The sequence below is a fragment of the Topomyia yanbarensis genome, chromosome 3 (assembly GCF_030247195.1).
Source record: "Topomyia yanbarensis strain Yona2022 chromosome 3, ASM3024719v1, whole genome shotgun sequence".
Taxonomy (NCBI): domain Eukaryota; kingdom Metazoa; phylum Arthropoda; class Insecta; order Diptera; family Culicidae; genus Topomyia; species Topomyia yanbarensis.
The window spans coordinates 6544022-6564234 of NC_080672.1; the positions used below are offsets into that span (position 1 = coordinate 6544022).

The window sequence follows — 20213 nt, forward strand, 5'->3', positions numbered from 1 at the left end:
TTTTTAGCAACCGGCTCTCTTCCTTCCTAAAAATGTTTTGGTTTTCTTGTTGTGTGAAGTTTGTAATCGGTAAATCATTGGTGTTATAAATGAAATATAAATGAAAAACTTTTTGGCCAATGAAAGTAAATCACCAAGCTTAACAATTCGTGAACCTGCGACATCTTGTTTCAAGTTCATTAAGAACGTCAAGAATTCTAGCATTTTGATTGGGAGAATAAACAATATATGTAGGATTTTCTACACATTTAGCAAAATTGGTTTTGAATAAAATTTGTGTGCTTTTATCAGAATTCTGGCATCAAACCAGTAGTGCTCGGTTTCAGCAAGAATGCTGCCAGGAATGTACAATTTTGTTCGACTTCGGCCAGAGTTTTGTTCGACTTTTGCAATAATTCTGTCCGGAAGATGTTGCGATGGTTTTGGTATGGATCCCTTCAGAATTATTCTGGCATTTTCCTCGGCTCTATCGGAGGATTTCATGCCTTAGGGGATGTTGATTAGTTTCGGAAGATTTTCGGAAATTCCAATATAAGTGGTAGTGGCTTGATTTTAAAAGTCATCTTCTTGTATTTCCGAAAATCGATTTATTTTCTTTCGGATTTTTTAAATTCCAAATGGAATCTATGTTTCTGTATAAGTATGGGGGAATGAGGACAGTTTCTAATGTGAACAGCGAAATAAATTTGATGAAAGAAATGCTTAAATTGATTATTTTTTAGATATGGAAAATAGTAAATGGGATGCGCCTTTTTCAAATTTTGCTCCATTCGAGCCGCCATGACATCACCAAATCACCACAAAATTTGCTTATGAGTTCAATATATGGGAGCTGTCAAGTTGTCCCCGGGCTGATTTGTAGTTAAGTGGGGTTTCTGTACAGTTGTGATTCTCTGGTTGGTGGTCCCCCTACCCAGAGCCGTAGCGTGCGGTTGTCCAGGTTGGCCCTCGCCAAGGGCGCCAACCATATCTTGAACTGCTTTTTAACATTCCGGCAGTCGCGCTAGTGCACTAAGTGCACGCTGCTCTGAAAATTTAGCAAAATCGGCTTAGGGCATCAGCAGCTGCTCGTACAGTGGGCCATAAGCGCGACCCAGGTAACCAATAAGCATGCAGAATGCGTCTTAACGGCTACCTGATAAACATTTAAGTCGTTTTAAATGCTATTTAAAAGTCGCTTTTGGCAAAATATACGGCTGCATTACAGCTGTGCCATAAAAATGCTACTTAACTGCTATTGTGCATTCAGAATGCTGCTTACTGGCAAGAAGTTTTTAAACAGTTTTTCGAATGCTGATTAACAACAACTATGCATAAACAATGCTACTATACTGCAAGTAGCATCTGAAATGCAAATTATATGCTATTTTACTGCATACGATAATGCTTGTTGGTTACCTGGGGACTTCCGGACGGTTAAAATGAGTGAGGTTAAGTCATGCAATTAGTCAGCATAAGAGTATCATTTCCAGGTACACACAAAAATTCTATTTTGAAAGTCGACTGAAAAAGAAAGCCAAAGCATACTGCAAAAAGGCACATAACTACCAAAAGCGCCAGAAGACTAGGCTATGGTCCTGGTACTTCAAATTCCAACAAATATCGCGAAAAATATTGCAAACTTTTTCCATTTGTTATCTCAGTTGCATAGGAACAAGGGGGTGGTCATGGCCTGTAAAGCAGGCCGCCTTTTTAAAGTTGTAGCAAATATCGTAGAGTAAGTTAGATCAATTATCATCGAGAAGAAAACCCTATGCCATACCATGAAAATTGAAGGAAAAAATCGATGCTTGGAGGAGTTCTGTAATATCACAAAGTGGCCGGTTCCCAACCTAGGTCTAACCAATCCTGCACTAAGTTGAATCTCTGGTTGAAATGTCACATGGTTTTTGATGTTCCTGGAAGCGTTGGAAATCTTTGTTTCTTATGAATTGACCAGGTGCTGTTTGCTTTGGATTTGTAACAGAGCTTTTTCTTGCTAGTATATTTAGCGACTTTGTAAAAGAGAAAAATATTGTTACGAAAACGCATTTGCTTGTAATTAGTGCAATACTGCATGCATGACGCGCGGAACAAACAACCGATCGTGCAGACGATCCTTGTCGAAGAAGACGCAAAGCAGTCTCGCCAAAAAGTCATCCGATACTAATTTGAAGGTCCGGTACGATTGTCACTAAAAATCTTCGTTCACTGGAGCAAGTGGTCATTGAAATAGGCAATCCCGTCCTTCAGTAGATCCACGCATGCCAAGTTCGAATCGATAACTACACTATCTATTTCAACTTTGTGATCGGGCATGTAAACGCGTTAGTTCTTCGAGAAAAACTTGTCGCCAGTAAAATCATTTGTTTGCTTTAGTCAAAATATCACAATCCTGAGCTTATCTAGGCGAACTTTCGAGATATCTGGCACAGCTGAACCCAGTTTAACATGTTTGATTTTAAATGGAAGCTCGGATCTTTGGGGACGAATCTTGTTCGACATCCATTTTAGAATCACTGGGATTAATTAAGGAGTACACGTAATATAGGGTAGAATGCGACGGTCTTCTTGAAATTTTGAATCGGACACACCTCAAAAGTATTGGTACCTCGAAAAAAGTCTACATGCCAAATTTGAGCGCAATCGAAAAACAATATCATGAAGCGTCGAGAGCTTGCGTAATGTTGTAAAATGCCTTTGTGGTACAAGTAATATTTTTGAATTGGGATGAGACTTGAGTTTGGAATTGCAGTTTTTATTTTTTTGTATGCTAAATGTTGTTTTTTAAAGTTTTTTTTTGATTTTTATTTGAAAATCTCAGTTTGAAACTTAAAAGTCCCAGAGAAGCAACTTTTAACAAAACAATTTTTCATGAGAAGATACAAGATCCGTTGTTTCATGCAGTTCTAAGGTATTTGACATAGAAAATAAATTAAAATCAGCCTTTTCAAACCCCATCATCTCAAATCTTATCTATCCTAAAACAAAATTCAGGGTGTAAATAGATTTCCACGTTTCATTACATCCTAAGCCATTTAGCATAATAAATTCGAATTCAATTTCTAAATATTTGATTTCCTTAATATACAGTAAATGATTTGTGGCTGGAATTTACATGAAATGAACGACAGTCAAACATGAATTAAGTAGGGAGTAGGCGGGCCATTTCCATGTACACAAATTATTATTTGAAGGTCGAAAAGCCAAAGTAAATACCAAAGGGGCGCAAAACTGAGACTCCGCTAAGGGTGCCAGAAGACCACCCTACGGCTCTGCCCCTCCACCGCCACCAGACAGTTACACCACTTAATCTTGCAAATATAATCGAGCATGATAAATGATTTGTAACATAAGTAATGAATCACAAAAAATATTTTTTCATGTAATTTTACCACAGACTAACAGACATAAATAACACTATGAGGAAATTCCCTTAAAAAGCATCGATACGGCAATTTTCCCTGAACACTAGCTCCACCTCTTATTCATAGTCCCAAACACTCATTTGTTGATGGGTTACCCCTCAGGTTTGGGAACAATTTTTCACTAGTGATCTATCCCCCATATGCTTCTTCATATGTAAGTGGCGCCATAACTTCAAATGTGGCCACAGTCCCAACTACAAATATATATAAAATGACCGTTAAAGCGGGCGAAGCATTGTTTTCGAGTGTTTTGTCTGTTATTCTGTGATGTTACCATCAAGGTGGCGGCTGTGCAGCGTTTTGCCCAATGCGCGTTTTTTTAGAAGGGGTCCAGCGCCAAAAACAATTTTTTTGATACTTTATGGCAATAGAAAGCGACGCACGTTGATTTTTTTTTGGCATTTTGATTTTTCGCGAAATGGTGCACTTGTGAGTGAAAAAACGCAGAAAGTGCAATAAAAATCGACACAAAATTGTTATATAAAAAAGATGTGCAATAAAAAAATCCTACCTACGTCGCTGGAGACATTAATTTCGATTATTTTATGAAAATTGCAAAACGATCAAAAATCATTTGTTCGAGTTTCATTTCCGACCAGTTTTCAGTACACTTGGGATATACATAAGAGGCGTTGTGGCAGAATTGAAAATTTGAACATTAAATGTTTAATGTTTTTTAATTTTATGTATTGTTTTTGTCCTAAAGCACATTTTAGACTAATCAAAAATCGTTTTTTTTTAATTCGACAGTGATGTAAGCACACAACACAACCCTAACCTATAAAAAGAAAAATGTTTACTGTGCGTCTGATAATTGGTACGGGCTGTAGCGTGATTACAGCGAAAAATAATTTAATGATGGGTCCTTAGTAGATGGCTGCCACAGCCGCGATTTTACAAAATTTTATTATGTTCAAAACCAAAATGTAAATTTCAGACATGCTGTCGCACTGTTTTATTGTTCGAAAATTTTTTCAAGAAATTACCATTTTGAAGGCTTTTAATAGTGTGCCCTCCTTAAGGACTGTTGACATATTACGAACTGAATGAAAGTCAGAATAGAATTCTACGATAGCATTTACCCCACAAACAATCATAAAAGAAATATTATAGTTATTACTGTTTCGACATTGTTCGACGCAGAGTTCTCATAGTAGATTTACAAAAAATATTAATGTAACAATAAATTTTGCTGTTCAGCAAAAAACTGGTACAGTAAATTTACAATTTTAAAGTTTTCGAAAAAAAATGTATGGATAAAAATCAATTTTTTAAATGTTAAGACACATAACCATTTCCCTTTTTCTTTTTAAAGTCGATTTCACAGTGAAATTTACTGTAGAAACGTTAAAGTTTATTGTTTTTGTATTGTAGCATAATACTAGAATTTACCGAAAAGTATTGTAAAATTACTGTACTATCACAGTGAAAATCGTGGGCTTGCTATTGTACATTTCTATTTGATGCCACCTTTCCATTTGTGCATCTTGATACAACCTTTAATTTTAATTTTGTTCAGTGTACTGCGCTACACTCACCAACACAACGAAAACAACTATAAATAGTTAGCTGTCAAATCTACTTCTCTCCCTCTCTCTCTCTGGTGCATCAACTCACAGCACCCATCAGGTAGATCGGAAAATCCAATCCAAAAAGCATCAGCAGCCACGATCAATGTCATTGTATTCCATTCGTTCGACTTGGCGTGGCGTGTGTACGCGTACCGTATGTACTTATTATTGCTACTAGTAAATAGGTTATCTGTCGAGTTTGCGATTGTTGGCGTTCAGTAGCTAAACCTATGGTAACAATTACCACTGTTGGAGCTGTTTTGTGTGCCATTGCAGTGAGTGAATTTGGTAGTACTACCGAAGGGAAACTTGTATTGTGCGTGTGTGAACAAAAGTGTCGCTCGGTAGAAATTTATACTAGGTGTAGCTTCTTTTATGGTCTGAATTCGTGATTCACACTTGGGTATGCAATTTCCAGGGACTGAAGGAAAGTGAGTGAATTTCTAAAGCGTTCGTTTTTGTATTTCTTTTGCAGGTGTGTTTGTGCGGCTCGAACGCTGAGTGTCAACCCGTGAAAAGGTGCGATCAAGTTACGGAGTAGATTTTAGGGAGTAGAAGCAGCGCAGATTTTCCTGTGAAAATGGTCTTTCGCAATCTTTTCCTTTGAGTGGTAGTTGACCGGGGAAGAGTTTGGTCGAGTTGAAAGATGCGGTAGAGTTACATTTGCCATCCCGCTTTCACCCGTAAAGATGGTGAAAACAAAAGTCTCATAATTGAACGATGTAGAAGCACGATGGTCAGTAAGGAACTGAAGTGAGTGACGTGAGTGGCGATCATGCGCTACACGCGGGTACATGCTGTGGGTTTATGCTGTGGGTCTTTGACGGAGTTTCCGTCATTTTTGAAGTTTCAACGCATGTAAACAAAAAGTGGGTGACCGTACAGAAAATCGCTCTGAATAGGAAAATAGGACGAGATGAAATTTCACATATACTAGCCGGAGAGTTTTCCGTGAGACAGAAAAGTCGAGAGTCGGGAAAATTGTGAGAGTTGATGAGAACAATTTCCATCAGCTAGCTGCCCACTAGAGTAGAGTACGGGAAATGGGAAAAACCTTTCGCAGTCGAGTTCTGTCCATTGGCTTTGAGTGTACGGGAAGGAAAGTTTTTCTCCTTTCTCGACCTGGTGGTGGTACTGACAAATTTTCCTAGAGGAAAACTGCTGAAAAGTGTTATTCCAAACGAATCTAGGGTACTCGAAACTGCCCCAGGACATTTCCGCTGGTCTGGTGCGTGACTGTTCGGCATAGCTGATACTGCATGATAACAACTTTGTGTGCAAATCGTGCTTTTTGCTCGGCTGAAATTCTCTGATATGTGTTGTATGCAATTTTCCAGTGATCAATAAATGAGTTAATAATTCTCGCTCTGCTAGTAGAAGGATAGGGAAAACTACGGCTGAAAAGCTGACTGACTGGCTGGCTGGTCCCACGGTATAGTTAGTGCTGGTGTGATATAATGTGATTTTTTCTCCTATTTTCCGTTCAAGTGTAGGCCGCGAAGTAGGACTGTACTTGGAATTTGAAAGCCGAGCAAAAAGAAAGAGGAAAAGATCGATTTGCGCTGGCTGACGGCCAGTATGTAAGTTTCTCATCGTCAAATGGAGGAAAAGTGTCAAACTACTTGGAAAAGTGAGAAAATCGGATGCTCCAATTGTGATTTTTTGATCTTGTAGAGGAAATTTTGCATACTGCGTGCGTCTTTCCACTTGCACACGTTCGATCCATCGTGCATGCATTAGTACAGTGTCTCAATTTATATATGTAGAGAGCAAACAGTGTTAACTGAATTAATGCTATAAAGGATAGAATTGTTCGACCAAACGTGGAACATCAGGAAAGTCTCGCGGCATAGGAAAAGATAGCGAAAAACGTGAAAAACCACAGTGTCTGTGTCTGTGCTAGAAATTCGAAGAAAATTATGTAATAAGTTGGTATATTTTCACTCTCCCGTCATCTTCTACAGAGCGGATTTTCCCTAACACGTTCAATGTTGGTCGCGCTCCGGATCGCACACATCGGCCCCAAAAAAGGTGTATAGAGTCTGTGTGTATTGTTTCAGTTGCTGAAAAGGATGGTTCACATTTGACGGTCAACTGATTGACGTTCTTATTCTTTTGCTGATCAATGAAGCTGCTCCTAATGGTGGCCACATTGACTTGGACTGCAGCGAACCACAAACAGCACCAACAGCGGAAGGAAAAACGGAAAAGTTTGATTTGATTCAACCGCTAGGAAAAATCATACAGAAAGAGTACGGCTCCACTGGAAGAGAATACGAGAGTTTTACAGCGAATTCAGTGAGAGCCACTGGCACTGGAGGAAAACACGCGTATCCATCCAACAAGAAGTCAGTGAGCAATGAGCGGAAAAATCGAAAAAGTTAAAACAGAACCAACCTCTCGAGTGTTTTAGAACTCAGAAGGAAAATAACCACATTCGCTAAGATCCAGGTCCGCAGATATCAAGGTGAGCACTTAATCCTACATAACAAAATATTTCAACAATTTGCCAATTATCGTTCTCCCACAATCTACTCGATTGGCCATTGAAGGCCAGAAGTTTTCTTTTTCAAGTGTGTCAATCCAGCAGTTGTGATGTTCTCCAGTGTCTCTCACTCGTCATCAGACAACCCATTAAATGTTCTCTTGCACTCTCGCTCAAACTCCCACCCACCCATCATCATCAGCAGCAGCAGCAGCAATGGAACACAATGTGCAGATTTTACATAATTATTGAAAAATCGATTTTCTCCGCGCGTTCTCTGTCGCCATACAATAGCAGCAACCTCTCAGACCCCCCCTCCCCCAACTCCTCTTCGGACTAGCAGCCGCCGGGAGTCGCTACGTTCCACGCCATTACCAGCAGCATGTCAGTTGTGCTTCAGGGCAGGCTCGCGCGTGTGACACAATCCTGTTTTCTGCATTCCATCCCTTTTCTTTTACCACGTGCAGGGGCGACTCCATATTAAATTTTGCACAGTGGTACAACACGGATCAAAAGCTGTTGGACATCCCCGATGAAAGGTTTCCAGAAAAAATTGCATTGTTTACTTCTTGTCAGACAGATTTTATTCTGTTTTCCATTCTGATGTAGAGGATGTTTATAGTCTAATGATCGCAATCGGTTCAATGTTCCACACAAAGCTTTACTAATGCGATGAATAATCGTCTTGATATTGAGAGAACTTTTTTTGTGACTTTAAACAGTCTGCATTGCTTAGAGCACGGGCATGATGACTGTACAATTCCTAGTTAATACCTACTCCATAATTGATCTGAGAGTTCTTAACGTTAAAGAGTAAATAGTTTCGTATTTTAATCGTTGTCAGCATTTTTTATTACTGAGCATAATCTTGATTCGCCTTAGTAAGCGATACGATCAATGCTTTTCTCACAAATTGACGTATAGTAACTGCTCTGGACTTATTTGTATTTTTCCATTCATTGAACGGTCGTCGATACTGTAAGAATGCTCCAGTATTTTCAAAGTTTACGGCTTGGTTCACCGAAAATTGTCCAGACAGATCTAGTCTAGCCAAAACGCCAGCAACCTTTAAACATTGCTTAGTTTATCAGGGAAAATAAAGGATCACCTTACTTGAGGCTACATCATTTGACGATAAACCGGAAACGGAAAGATGTAACCATGAATATCTCTTAAAAGATTGTCTATTGTTACATTGTTTATTGACACCACGGAAACCCTTTTCCCAATTATACCTGTTCTCGATCGGAATGAGAGCACAATGACTTTGTTTTACGGATTCCGTTAAGACATTTTTTCGCCTATGTTTCTTATATATTTGTATGTATCCTGTTGCTAGAGATTTTTTTTTTCAAGTGCTTGAAGTATTCGAAACCTTTTCGGAGTAAAAAAGTATTTTGAACGAGAATATTTAATTGCCCTTTCGATCATTTCAGTCGTTACGATTCTGCGAGCGGTTACTCAAGAATCCAAATTTTCCTTAAAAGCCACTCGTATGTGAGCGCTTAGCACCCAACGAAGTTGGGCCTCTAGAAATACGCACAATGCGGATGAGCTTTCTCTTCTGCCGTTGCTTTGAATAACTTATTCAAATCACTCGAAGATTCAATAATTTGAATATACTCACAAAACGTAGTACCAAAGTCATCTGGGCAGGGATTCCAGATATCTATTGAAATTGAAGAAAAAGATCTGTTAACGGTGGTGTAAACTTATTAGACGTGAGCTAATTAGTCAACTCATGTGTAATATTATCGGAGCAGTATGTTGGATCTACCACATTTTTCCTCCCAAAACGCTTAAGGCGATTTTTGCATTGGGTATATGCAGATTCGTGCTACTTAGGCACTCTACTGGACTGCACTGTCGATTATGAGTGTAAACCGGTTTCACCCGCAGTATGGTATAACCCTTTCGAAATTATCAGATGCGGCAAATATGTGGTACAAATGAGGTATATCCTTTCTATGCTACCAACAGTCAGATTAACCGTGATAACACAAATATCACGGGATATGTGATAGGATTCAGCGCTTTTTTTGCTAAAAGCAAAGAAAAAGGGAATAAGTGTCTTTCGTAGAAGAATAGAAATCCTCTTTAGAAAAATACGTGTTTTGAACCAAAGGCATGGATTTTTTGACTTATAATCGCAAACCCAGAATAGGTATTGGAGAAGTGAAATTCAGTTAATTTCAACAAATTGCAAAGAAACAAACATCCACAGTGTCAGAGATTTGCTTAACATGGCAACGGCACATATTATTCCGTCCGGGACTGGCATATTCAAGTCTCTGCAGTCATTCAGTCATCTGAACGAAGATACACATTAACTTCGGAGTACCGTTTTCTGTCGTCTCCTCTGATGTTGAAGCCGAAGGTCAGTAGATCAGTTCTTGTTTGAAATATTTCAACCCACCGGATGCCACACGAGCACTGCGAGCTATTTTGTTCGATCATTCTAAAGCCGGTGTCTGGTACTCTGTTAGGATTGTACACAACAAGCAATATCGTTTGCTGTTACACACAACTTTGCTGAAGACCTGCACGATCTATGTGTATCGTTATCGATATAATAAATTATTTTCGAAAGATCCTTTAAACTCTGTCCATTATAACTGTTAATCATAATTTTAAAATTTATTTGTACTTCTGTATAGTTGTGTAAGACAATTAAATGTACATTTTTATCATAGTCTGAGTCTCTAAAAGTTCTAGCAGAAAGTAACATTATCAAATTTTTGGTTTTGAGAAAACTTCCGTTGATAACTTTCCACATCTTGTTATAATGAGCTTTCACTTCTTCAACAAAGTTGCTTGATATACCATTTTCAATAACGTTTTTCGAAGCCCGTAACTACATTTGTTAGACGTGGTTATCATTCATATTTTATGAGTTCTACCCACCAAACTGATTCTTTGGTAAACCCCCAGACATACGTTTCAGTGCTATAGCCAACAACAAACTCTTACTAGGTCGGAATTAGACCAGGTCACCCTACACTATAAATAACCACTTCCCCGACTTATTTTTATAGGTGAAAAAATAAAGAAAAAAAATCTTCATATGTTCATAAATAGAGCACACGTTCGCACCGGCTTCGCTTCGCTTATACTACGGCATGATTTCGTATTCTACATGAACATATTATAGAGATAGTTCGGACGGATGTGCTTCGCTTACCATTACCGCATCGCATTCCACGTAATCATGTCATCTGTCTTAAACATTTGAATCAGCAGAGATAATTATCGTCTTTTGTGTTTGTTATTCGTTTCTATTTCGGTTTGTTCTGTCAAGCAAGGAAGCTCCGCTCTAAAATGGAACATAATTTTTTGTATTTTTATTTATTTATTTATTTATTTATTTCGTCGTGCAGCAGTACACCTTAAATTCTATCATTATGTTTTTTTGCTCAAGAACATTTTTTGAAGCCCCTCAATATTCAAGAGTAACTTCAATTACGGTTTTTTGCAATTCAGCAATATTTTTCGCATTTAAATAAATTTTACGAAATTTAGAAAGATCTACTAAATATTTTAAAAAATTCTACAAGATAAATACATACTGCTGGAGATTTCATAAAAACTTCATGAAAGTTTTCAAAGAAGCCCTGCGGTCTTGATAAAGATCCTCAAATTCCATGAAACTTTTCTGTAACAATATTAACATATCATAAAAGCATAATTGATTAAAGGTACCTTATTTTTATGAACTATGTGACGAACACGGTTTATGGCTCTATAATATATTTTTGGGGCTCAGCGCAGTTTTCGTTTTTTGTCTGGCCACGACAATGATCGTTATCAAATGAATAACGATGTTAGAGTTTCTAAAAATTTTCTTATATCAACTGCTTGTTCCCACTACTGGTCCGTTACCGTGTATTTAAGAATATAATTATTACTAGTAACTATTGGGGAATCTGATTCAAGTTTTTCATAATCTTTTGTGATGTCTACTTACTTACCTTTCAATGTAGAGGCCCCTTTTAAAAATTTCGGAAGAAGCAGGAGAATTTTTTTGAATGTAAGCAACTTTAATTGTACTAAACGGAATCACGTTATATTTGTACTGATCAGTTTAACAAATGTTAACCAAATTTGAAATAAAATTTCGAAGTTTGTACTTCTATGGATAACTCGACATTTGGTAGTGTATTTCGGGCAAATTTGTCGATATCTAAGAGGCCTTGTCGAAGATTGGGAAGTTTTATAAGCCCCGCATGTATTTTTGTGTTAGGTGCTTCATTCATTGTTCGTTAGTCGAATGAGAGGCATGTGGATACACCGTCAGACAATGCGGTAAGAAGAAGATAATCAGACAAATATTTTTGTCGTACAGCCTTATTCTGCATTATGACGGGTCGCTTTTTAAACCGACGACCTTCTCAACGACGATAGCAAACTAAAAGGGAGGTTCGATCCAATTTAGATTCGCTACTATAGCAATTATATCGTGTCGTCGTAAATATTTTGAATCGTAATATTTCAAAAGAAATCTGCAGGCTAGGAATATTTTTAAATAAGACAATATTTGTTTTGCCTATTAATACGATACGATTCAGGTGGACAATACCTGAAAAGTTTCCTAGAATTTCCAAAGAAAAACCGTTGCAAGTTTTGGCAATAGTTATTTGGGTTTTAAAAAGGGCAAAATCTCGTGCGGATTTGGTGCGGTTTTTTTTTATTCTGTCGTCATCCGTAACAATCTTGCAAATGCTCATCAATCTGAGAGACTTTGAATTGATGGCGTACATAAGTAGTACAACTCTCCATATTTGTCTGTAGGAAACCAACCAACTTTTGCGATGTCTGGGAGAGGAGTTAGATATAAGGCTTGATCTGAAAGAGTTTCGCATTAGCTGGGACATTGGTAGATTCCAACTAAGTCGGATTGTCTATATCCGATCATAAATATGTATTTTTCGATCATCGATGTGGTTACATATCGTAATCCTAATTCTATATACTGGGACTTCTATTAGGAAAGCTTGACGACTAAATTTCATGGATATTTTCCAACAATTAGTCAACTAGACGATTTAGATGACGTCGTGGTAGCATCCTACGAAGATACTTGTCCACTTCGTATTGTTGAACCGACTAGAAAAACACCTTGGTAGAAGGCTGAGCTTAAAATAATGAAGAAGGATATGAAAAGAGCTCGGAACCGGCGTTAGCGTGATAACTCCAGGGCTTTCAGGTCAACTCGCAGTGCATATAAGAAATGGCTTAGATCTGCAGAGCAGGCTGGCTGGAAAAACCTATGCACTATTCACTCAAAATCAGAAGATTTTCAGATGAACTCACTAAAGACCAGAGATGGTATTGATGTGAAGGACGAAAGATATTAATTTTCTCTTCGGCGCACACTTCAATCGGCCAAGGGCTGTGTTACTGCAAAAGGAACTTGATACTCTCAAACATGTTTTGAAAAAGATTATGCTAACCAGACTTGCACGGATTACCAATCATCACATTAGGAACTACATTTTTCACCAAATTCTAAACTTTCTGACCGACTTAGTCACAAGTAATCTTCTTAAGACAGATGTCTTTCGTTTAATTCCACTGTAACTTATAGTCTTCTTCGGCGTTCATATCAGTCTAATGCAAATTACTCTTACTACAACCTTTTATACAGAAAACAGATAGAAGGATCGGTAGCTACCTAAATGCGTGAAGCTGGCCGTTTTTTGTGCGCGGGTAGTGTTTTGAAAAGTCATGAATATCTGTTATCTTCACGATGTTGTTTATAATATTGAAAAAGCAATCTAGCGTATTCCTAGATATTGAGGGTGCTTTTGACAGTATCTCCTTTCAGTCTATTCTGGAAGCGATGCGCGGTCATGGTGTAGCTATCTCGGGTTGGATAAACGCAATGCTTAGTAACCGCATTCTTTGCTCGTCACTAAGACAGGCAGTGATAAGAAAGTGGAGTCTTTGTGGGTATCCTCAGGGCGGCGTTCTCTCATGTATGCTATAGAATCTGGTTGCCGACGGGCATAATTTGTCACGACAATACCATTTGTGCGCTTTGGGAAGTCTTTATTCGTTTATGTAGAAAATAACATTTATGTAACGATGAGGTAGTGTTTCTAGTAAAAAAGTTCGAAATTGAGGACACTGGCCTAGTAAAACCATAAAGAACTCGACTTGATTACTAATCTGTCAGAATTTCGGCTTCAATGGAACAACCGATCAAAAATCAAACAGCTGCCTTCTACAGCTCTCATAATTCGTTCAGAATTTGCGGTTTGATGCATGAAATTAGCGGGAACCAATCACGAACTTCGATCGGATAATATAAATTCATTTTCTTCCGTGTGCAAGCTTTTTTCCGCGCATCGGATTTTTTAATGTTGTTTGCTGAAAAATGATTTGTTACGCAACGAAAAATGGAAATTTCAGTTAAAAACTTTTTCTAGAACGCAATTAGTTGGTCCTAAAAAGAACCGTTGGTTCTTTTATTCTGGAAACATAAATTAGGGCCGCTCAATGCGAATTCGGAGAGCCAGTATGATGTATTTCGGCATGATAGTTACGCGCTTGGCGCACTATTTTGTATCCTCGAACAAACCGATCAGTTAGACTTCGCTGGCGCTTTGTAAGCATAGATCAACCTAGAAGTTCTTCGCAATCTCACAACGCCGACGCGGGAAGGGCAGCCTGCGGGATAGTTGCTCCTTTGCCAACTGCTTGCGCGGAGCTTTCCCTCCGGTAGACTAGCAGTTGAACTGTTTGCTACGAGCCATGGCACGAAAAATACTGCTCTGCTACTGCTGATACTGGATACTGGGATACTGGTTGATTATTTCCTTTTTTCTGCAAGACAGTGTTTATGAATGGTCCCCAAACAAACAATATTCCATAACGAATATCACGTAACATCGATGTCAGAGCAGTGGGATCAAGGCCAAGTTCCCTCCGGCTCGTGCTAAACTGAGAAGCAATATCTATTTAGGCACCGAGAACAGACGTCCAGCGTAAACGTAAATATTTACGGTGCATCCAAATAAAATGGTGATGGTTCTACCGTTGTTCCATTTAGTGCGTGAGTTTTACTGAATTGACAGTGGAATACACAATTGATGCCCAAGTGGCTATCACAATTCTACTGGATTATGCCAATATGATGACCGTAATGGTCTAGCAGAGATTAGTTCAAATAGCAAAACAAGTATTTCAAACTTGTTTGTTCGACACCTCAGTGGTTTAGCTGTAACATATTAATCATCCTAATTGAATCAAATAAGCAGATAGTATAGCCGACGGGAGAGGCATTTAACAAGGTTAGGAAAACTAGGAGTGAGGACGAGAGCACGTGTTATGAGGAGGATCACACCTAACAATATCCACTATATTAAACAAGCATAGTGGTGTTACAACAGAATGATTCAATCTGATGCAACAATCATTTAAGCAATCATTAATACACACTAGAACAGAAAGAATAACAGGTAGAATAGCTGGAGGGAATTTAGTTTTCGTGGACATTACGATTGACAGCGCTCTCTGATTTACTAATAGTCGATTGATCCGCCTCAGACCTAGGGGACCCAAGAGGAGATCAGGAAGAAGACAGAAGCGAAATCAATGCGAAGTTTTAATTGCATCAATGACGACTTAGCATGCGTTGTTAGGCACAGGTTAACAAACAAAACTCTTAGTTTCCGGAACTGTACGAGATGACGCTGGGCCTGTGGCCTTCGACTGGCATGGTCCATTCTTATTGGTTCGGAAATTCTTCTTATCTGGTTTTGGTAGATGTGTGCTCCTGACCGTGGGTATGAGGCTAGTTCAGAAAAAGAGTGCAGGACTGGCACCTAACACTTGTGATTGTTCTGTAATTCATTCGAAATTGATACGAAATAACCTAAAATAACTACATGTCCATTACAAAATGATTTATATTTATCAATCATAAAATGATTTTTACTAATTTTCGTGATACGAATTATTGAGGTCGAGTGTAAGAAACCCCTTAAATCAGCTGTCTCAGGAGACGACACATGGTAAATTTTTACACTTTTGCCCAACCAGAAGCCACTGTGCGTGTTTGCGGGGGGTGGTATTGTTTGTTGACCTGCTCGCCTCGGGAGTGTGACAGCACCTTATTTCTATCCCTTCTCTACATGGAAATGGATTTTTTTCCCATTTGCTGTGCCACTAGGGTGCGGAATTTCCTTGGCGCTAGCGAAGGGTGGAAACTTAACAGTCTGACCTGAATTATCACACTTTTCATTGTGATCCTGCCATGATAAGACGAACCATCACCGCTGCTAGTGGATATGCATTCTGGTTATGACTGGTTATTGGAGGTGTTTCGTCACGCAGGTCCCTAGTCTCACAGTCGGGGCTAAAATGTCTGTTCACGGCCTGTTGGCGCGAGCGTGTCTGCTAGTAGTATTTAGTAGTATTTTTAGTACGCAAATGCCATTATCCCCACGCTCCAACACTTGACATCGCTTCCAAGCAAGTATCTGGTCGCCAGTACGAAACACCTGTTCTTCTTCGTTCTATTTCATTCACGATACATAGACAAAATATTCGGGGCATCGTATTTTTCTTCGATAGGGTCATGTCCTAGAGTGAAACTTGACCTTCGTCGCATTGTAGTCTTGTTCGATGTGGAAAACAGTTTTTCATCGCCCCTATATATTTCATGTTGCTTTTCTATAGGTTACTGTTAGGACAAACAAATATATTTTTTAATGTTCCAATAATATCCTACTGATTTAATAATTTAATGGTTGTTAAACGCTGACCTAAACGTGCAATTCGTGATGGATTTGGTATAAGCTGTAGAGTTGGTTGTTTCCCAGTTGGTCTTATCAAGAAAAACAATCTTTCTTGAACACATTGTGACGTTGGTGATATTGTTATCGCTCAGATGGTTGTTTCATGAACTCGTTAATCTTACATTAATCTTGGAAAGTTACAATACTCGTGAATTTACTCGGCATATATTTGGTTGATACTAATTGAATTCGACTGGAAGCAAGTGTTCGATTTAACAAAAGTTGGAATGCCATTTATATGATTCATCTGAAAATCCTCTGGAAAAGCCATTCACATGTGGTCAATTCTCCATACCTATTAGCACATATGCAGGCAGCTTTACAGAAAAGAACGCACTCGAGCGCTAGCAGTACCGTGGCGGCAAACCGAGCATTAAATTAAATGTAAATTGATTGAAGCCAGCTGATCGTTTAGCATTTACGTACAACTTTTAATGCTCCTCGGACGAGAATCTACTTTTTATTTTTGTTTTCCATTCTTCTACACTTTCCCAGAGACGAATGAGCGAACTGCTTTTGCTCTTGTTTTGAAAATGTTTGCGTGTGTAAGATACCAGACGAATCAGTTTTCTTCATCCCTCGCATGTAAAACAGTTTTCTTGAAACCATGCTAGTGCGCATGTATCCAACTAACAGTGTTGAAATAGATAAGAATGGAAACAATAGTGTACAATTTCGTGCGCAGAAATATCAGTGTCAATAAAGTTAAGCGCATGTCATCATTAGGTGAGGTCATGAAATTGAGCAAAGACGACCAGTTGGCTCAGTACTAATATTGTTGATGGTAATAAAGTGAACAATTTATTCTCAGTATTATCGCCCTTTGTCTGTGGCTATGACTCATACTATATGTGCTAACGCTAATGCAGTGCAACTCTTTTCCGATTCTGACAGTCAGGTCTCGTGAGCATTGAATATTGATCTTATACGTGGGAGACTGACAGGATGCCATCGGGTCTGTATATGGGGAACATGTTCATGGAGGTTGAAAAATTTTGCTCCAAACGATTACTTCTCGCTTGCTAATAGACATCGTCGCGTCATCCGCATTTTCCACTTTATCTAGATCAGTGGTTTCCAATCGTGGGTGAATTCGGCCATCCTAGGGGGTATTTTTTTGTTCTGATTATTGGGACATTGACTTCGAACCCACGTCGGTGGCTTATTTCGGTGAAGTAATAGAAGTTTAAAGCAAACTTTTGTATACGAATATAATTAAATTTTAGGAAGCATGGTTTGTTCTTCCGATTTTAATTTTCGGTAAAAAAGATCTGCGGACAGACAATGGATTTTTTGGAGACATAATCAATAATTACTGGATTGCTTAACTTAGCTTAGGTGAACTGCCCGTAGTTGCACTTCGTGATTGACCGAATGAGTGAAAGTGCACAATGAGCTGATGCTTGGGAGGAGCAAATCATTCTCACTGTGCATGTTTTACTGACTCAAAACTTTCATTAAAATGGTTAATAACGACGACGGCCACGACCAATGCTGTTCTACCGAGGAAGGGAAGGAATATTAGTTCGACACTCTTTGTTGATAGAGACCGAGACTACCTCTGCATCTCCACGAGCATCACAAGAAAGGAATTAGTGTTAGTAGGAAAGGGAAAAGATCAGGAGGTATGTATAGGTAGACATCATGATCTTAGCTACGAAAGTCGTTCGCGATCGATTTCCAAAAACTGTAATCGTGCAACTTGAACTCCGGACAGCCGGCCATCGGGAGTGTCATTTCTTATTCATACTTCAATGATCATTTCCAGATTTTTTTAAGTTTGAATTTCAACTTCACGTTGTAAAATAAACTCAATAGACCTTCCTCGTCAAACAATTTTATATGCTAGAATGCTTCTTTTTTATCCCAGATTCGTTACTGCATATTGGATTGGTGATGCAATTATCTTGTAAAAGAAATAGAAATGTTTTCCTGGGATTCGGGAATCTCGGAATATGCGAAAATCCTGAGACACCCGGGAAATAAATACGGGTGTGAACTGTGTGACCAGATATGATCAATAAGTATGAAAAATGTGCTTCAATGCCTAACTGGCCATCATACTATATATAGTAGAGGATTAGAATGTCTCCAAATGCTCTGAAAATAACACAAAACAGAAGTAATCAGTCATTGAACATTATCATGACAAAAATATGTACTAGAGACTAGATTGTTTTGATTTTCCAAAGAACAGTGACGTTTAAACGTCTTATCTGAAAAAGTGCGCTTCTTCAGTGTAGTTGGTGAGACCATACTAGGAATTATATTCTTTAGTATGTTATGTTATACCTTTTTTGCCTTTCTCAATAGAATGGATATACAATCACATTGAAAGTCGCCTTTTTAAACGAGGTTAAGTTCGTCGAGATTGGCAAATGTCTGTATGTGTGTATTTGTATATCTATTTCCTAAACTCACTCACTTTTCTCAGAGACGGCAGAACCGTATCGCTCAAACTTAATTTCAAATGAACGGTATAACGCTCCCATAAGCTGCCATTAAATTTGGATCGAACTTCCGGTTCCGGAGATGCAGGTTTAAGAGTGCGGTCACACAGAAAATACCTATATACACTGCTACCACCATGATGTCCAAATGGTGTAACGAATGGTGTAATATATATTAAAAAGGATCCAAAAACTTTACTTGAATAATGTCGCAATTTTTCTCAGCGAATTGTTGGCCGATTTTTAAAAGTTTGATTTCAATTGAAAGATACTATAGACTGCTATTGAATTTCATTCATATTCGACATTTGGTTCCCGAGTTTTTGTTTTTGCGGCCACATTGAAATTCCTCATATAAACCGGTACAATCGTAATTCTTTAAAGGTTCAATAATTACAAATCTGCATCACTAACGGCTAATCAAAGCTTCTTTGAATATATTATCCACCATCGACAGTTCTGGAACTGTCAGGTTCTGGACGTGTTCCAGAATTAAAGGTACATCGGTTCTTCGGTGATGACTGAACCGATTTTCAAAAAACATGTCTCAAAGGGTATAATATGCTATTGGGTCTTGCATCACCCGTCAACCTATCCACCCCTCCCTCTCACTTCCCTTTACACCAACCTTCCCTACATACCCCCCCCACGGCTTTGACTTTTTTGGAGAAATTCGTCCTATAGCCATACATTTTTAGTGCCGTTGAGCTCAAATTTGGTATCGAAAAGACCAGGAACAATTCATCTTAAAGTGATAAAATGATGTTTTCACACATTTGATGATATAAGATTTGCCAATAGTTGGAGATGAATGCAAATGGTCGGTGGTTAATCAGACCGGACTAAGTCGCAAAACCAGAGCTTGAAAAAATTTACATCCCTGCGTGAACTTGAAAGAAAACAAAATTCAATTCATGGTCCGCTGCAATGAATGAAATTTTTGGTTCGTTTCCCTCGTCATTCGTTCTCCCGAGACACATTTAGGTTCGGAACTGTTCGGTTTCAGAAGCAAACTGAATTTTGTTTCTATTCTACCTATGGGAGGGATTATTGAGCAAAAGTGCACCAGATATAGATTACGCAGTTCACTTATGCTCGAAAATGTAGAAGATGCCAACTTCTGCCTTCAAACTGTCCACATAATATCAAATGAATGCTTTTGTTGGTGACGGAATTTATATTTCCTATAGAGGAATTCCACGAAGGTCCGTCCGAAAATCTCTAAAATCGTGACCGACCATCTTACATTCCGATAAAACTTTACAGGTTCAACCGGCATGGAAGACCAAATATTTTCCACAGTCAATAAGATTATTTTGACTCAAGCGTAATTTTTTTAAAAGGGCGTAAACGTTTCTACGTGCGATAACTTCAATTTTTTTTTGTTCGATTACACTTTTTTATACAGTAAAACTATCTGAGAACCAGGTAATGAATATTTCTGCACGAAAAAATATACAATGAAAAAAATGTGTCATTTTTTACAAAAACAAAAATTT

The 20213-nt window shown here is 38.4% G+C and overlaps 1 protein-coding gene across 19 annotated transcripts in view; it reads left to right on the top strand.

The window, feature by feature from the left end:
• The first annotated feature begins 5042 nt into the window (after positions 1-5042).
• The window catches only part of LOC131688755 (plasma membrane calcium-transporting ATPase 1), a 163631-nt gene continuing 148460 nt past the window's right edge, over positions 5043-20213 (top strand). For 2 of the 19 annotated variants that reach the window (XM_058973263.1, XM_058973264.1), the window contains exon 1: positions 6032-7445. The gene's annotated coding sequence lies outside the window, so the exon portion shown is untranslated. Of the gene's footprint in view, positions 5382-5453; positions 5498-6030; positions 7446-20213 lie in introns of those variants that run through there. The other 17 variants (XM_058973257.1, XM_058973247.1, XM_058973259.1 and 14 more) reach the window with 17 other exon arrangements.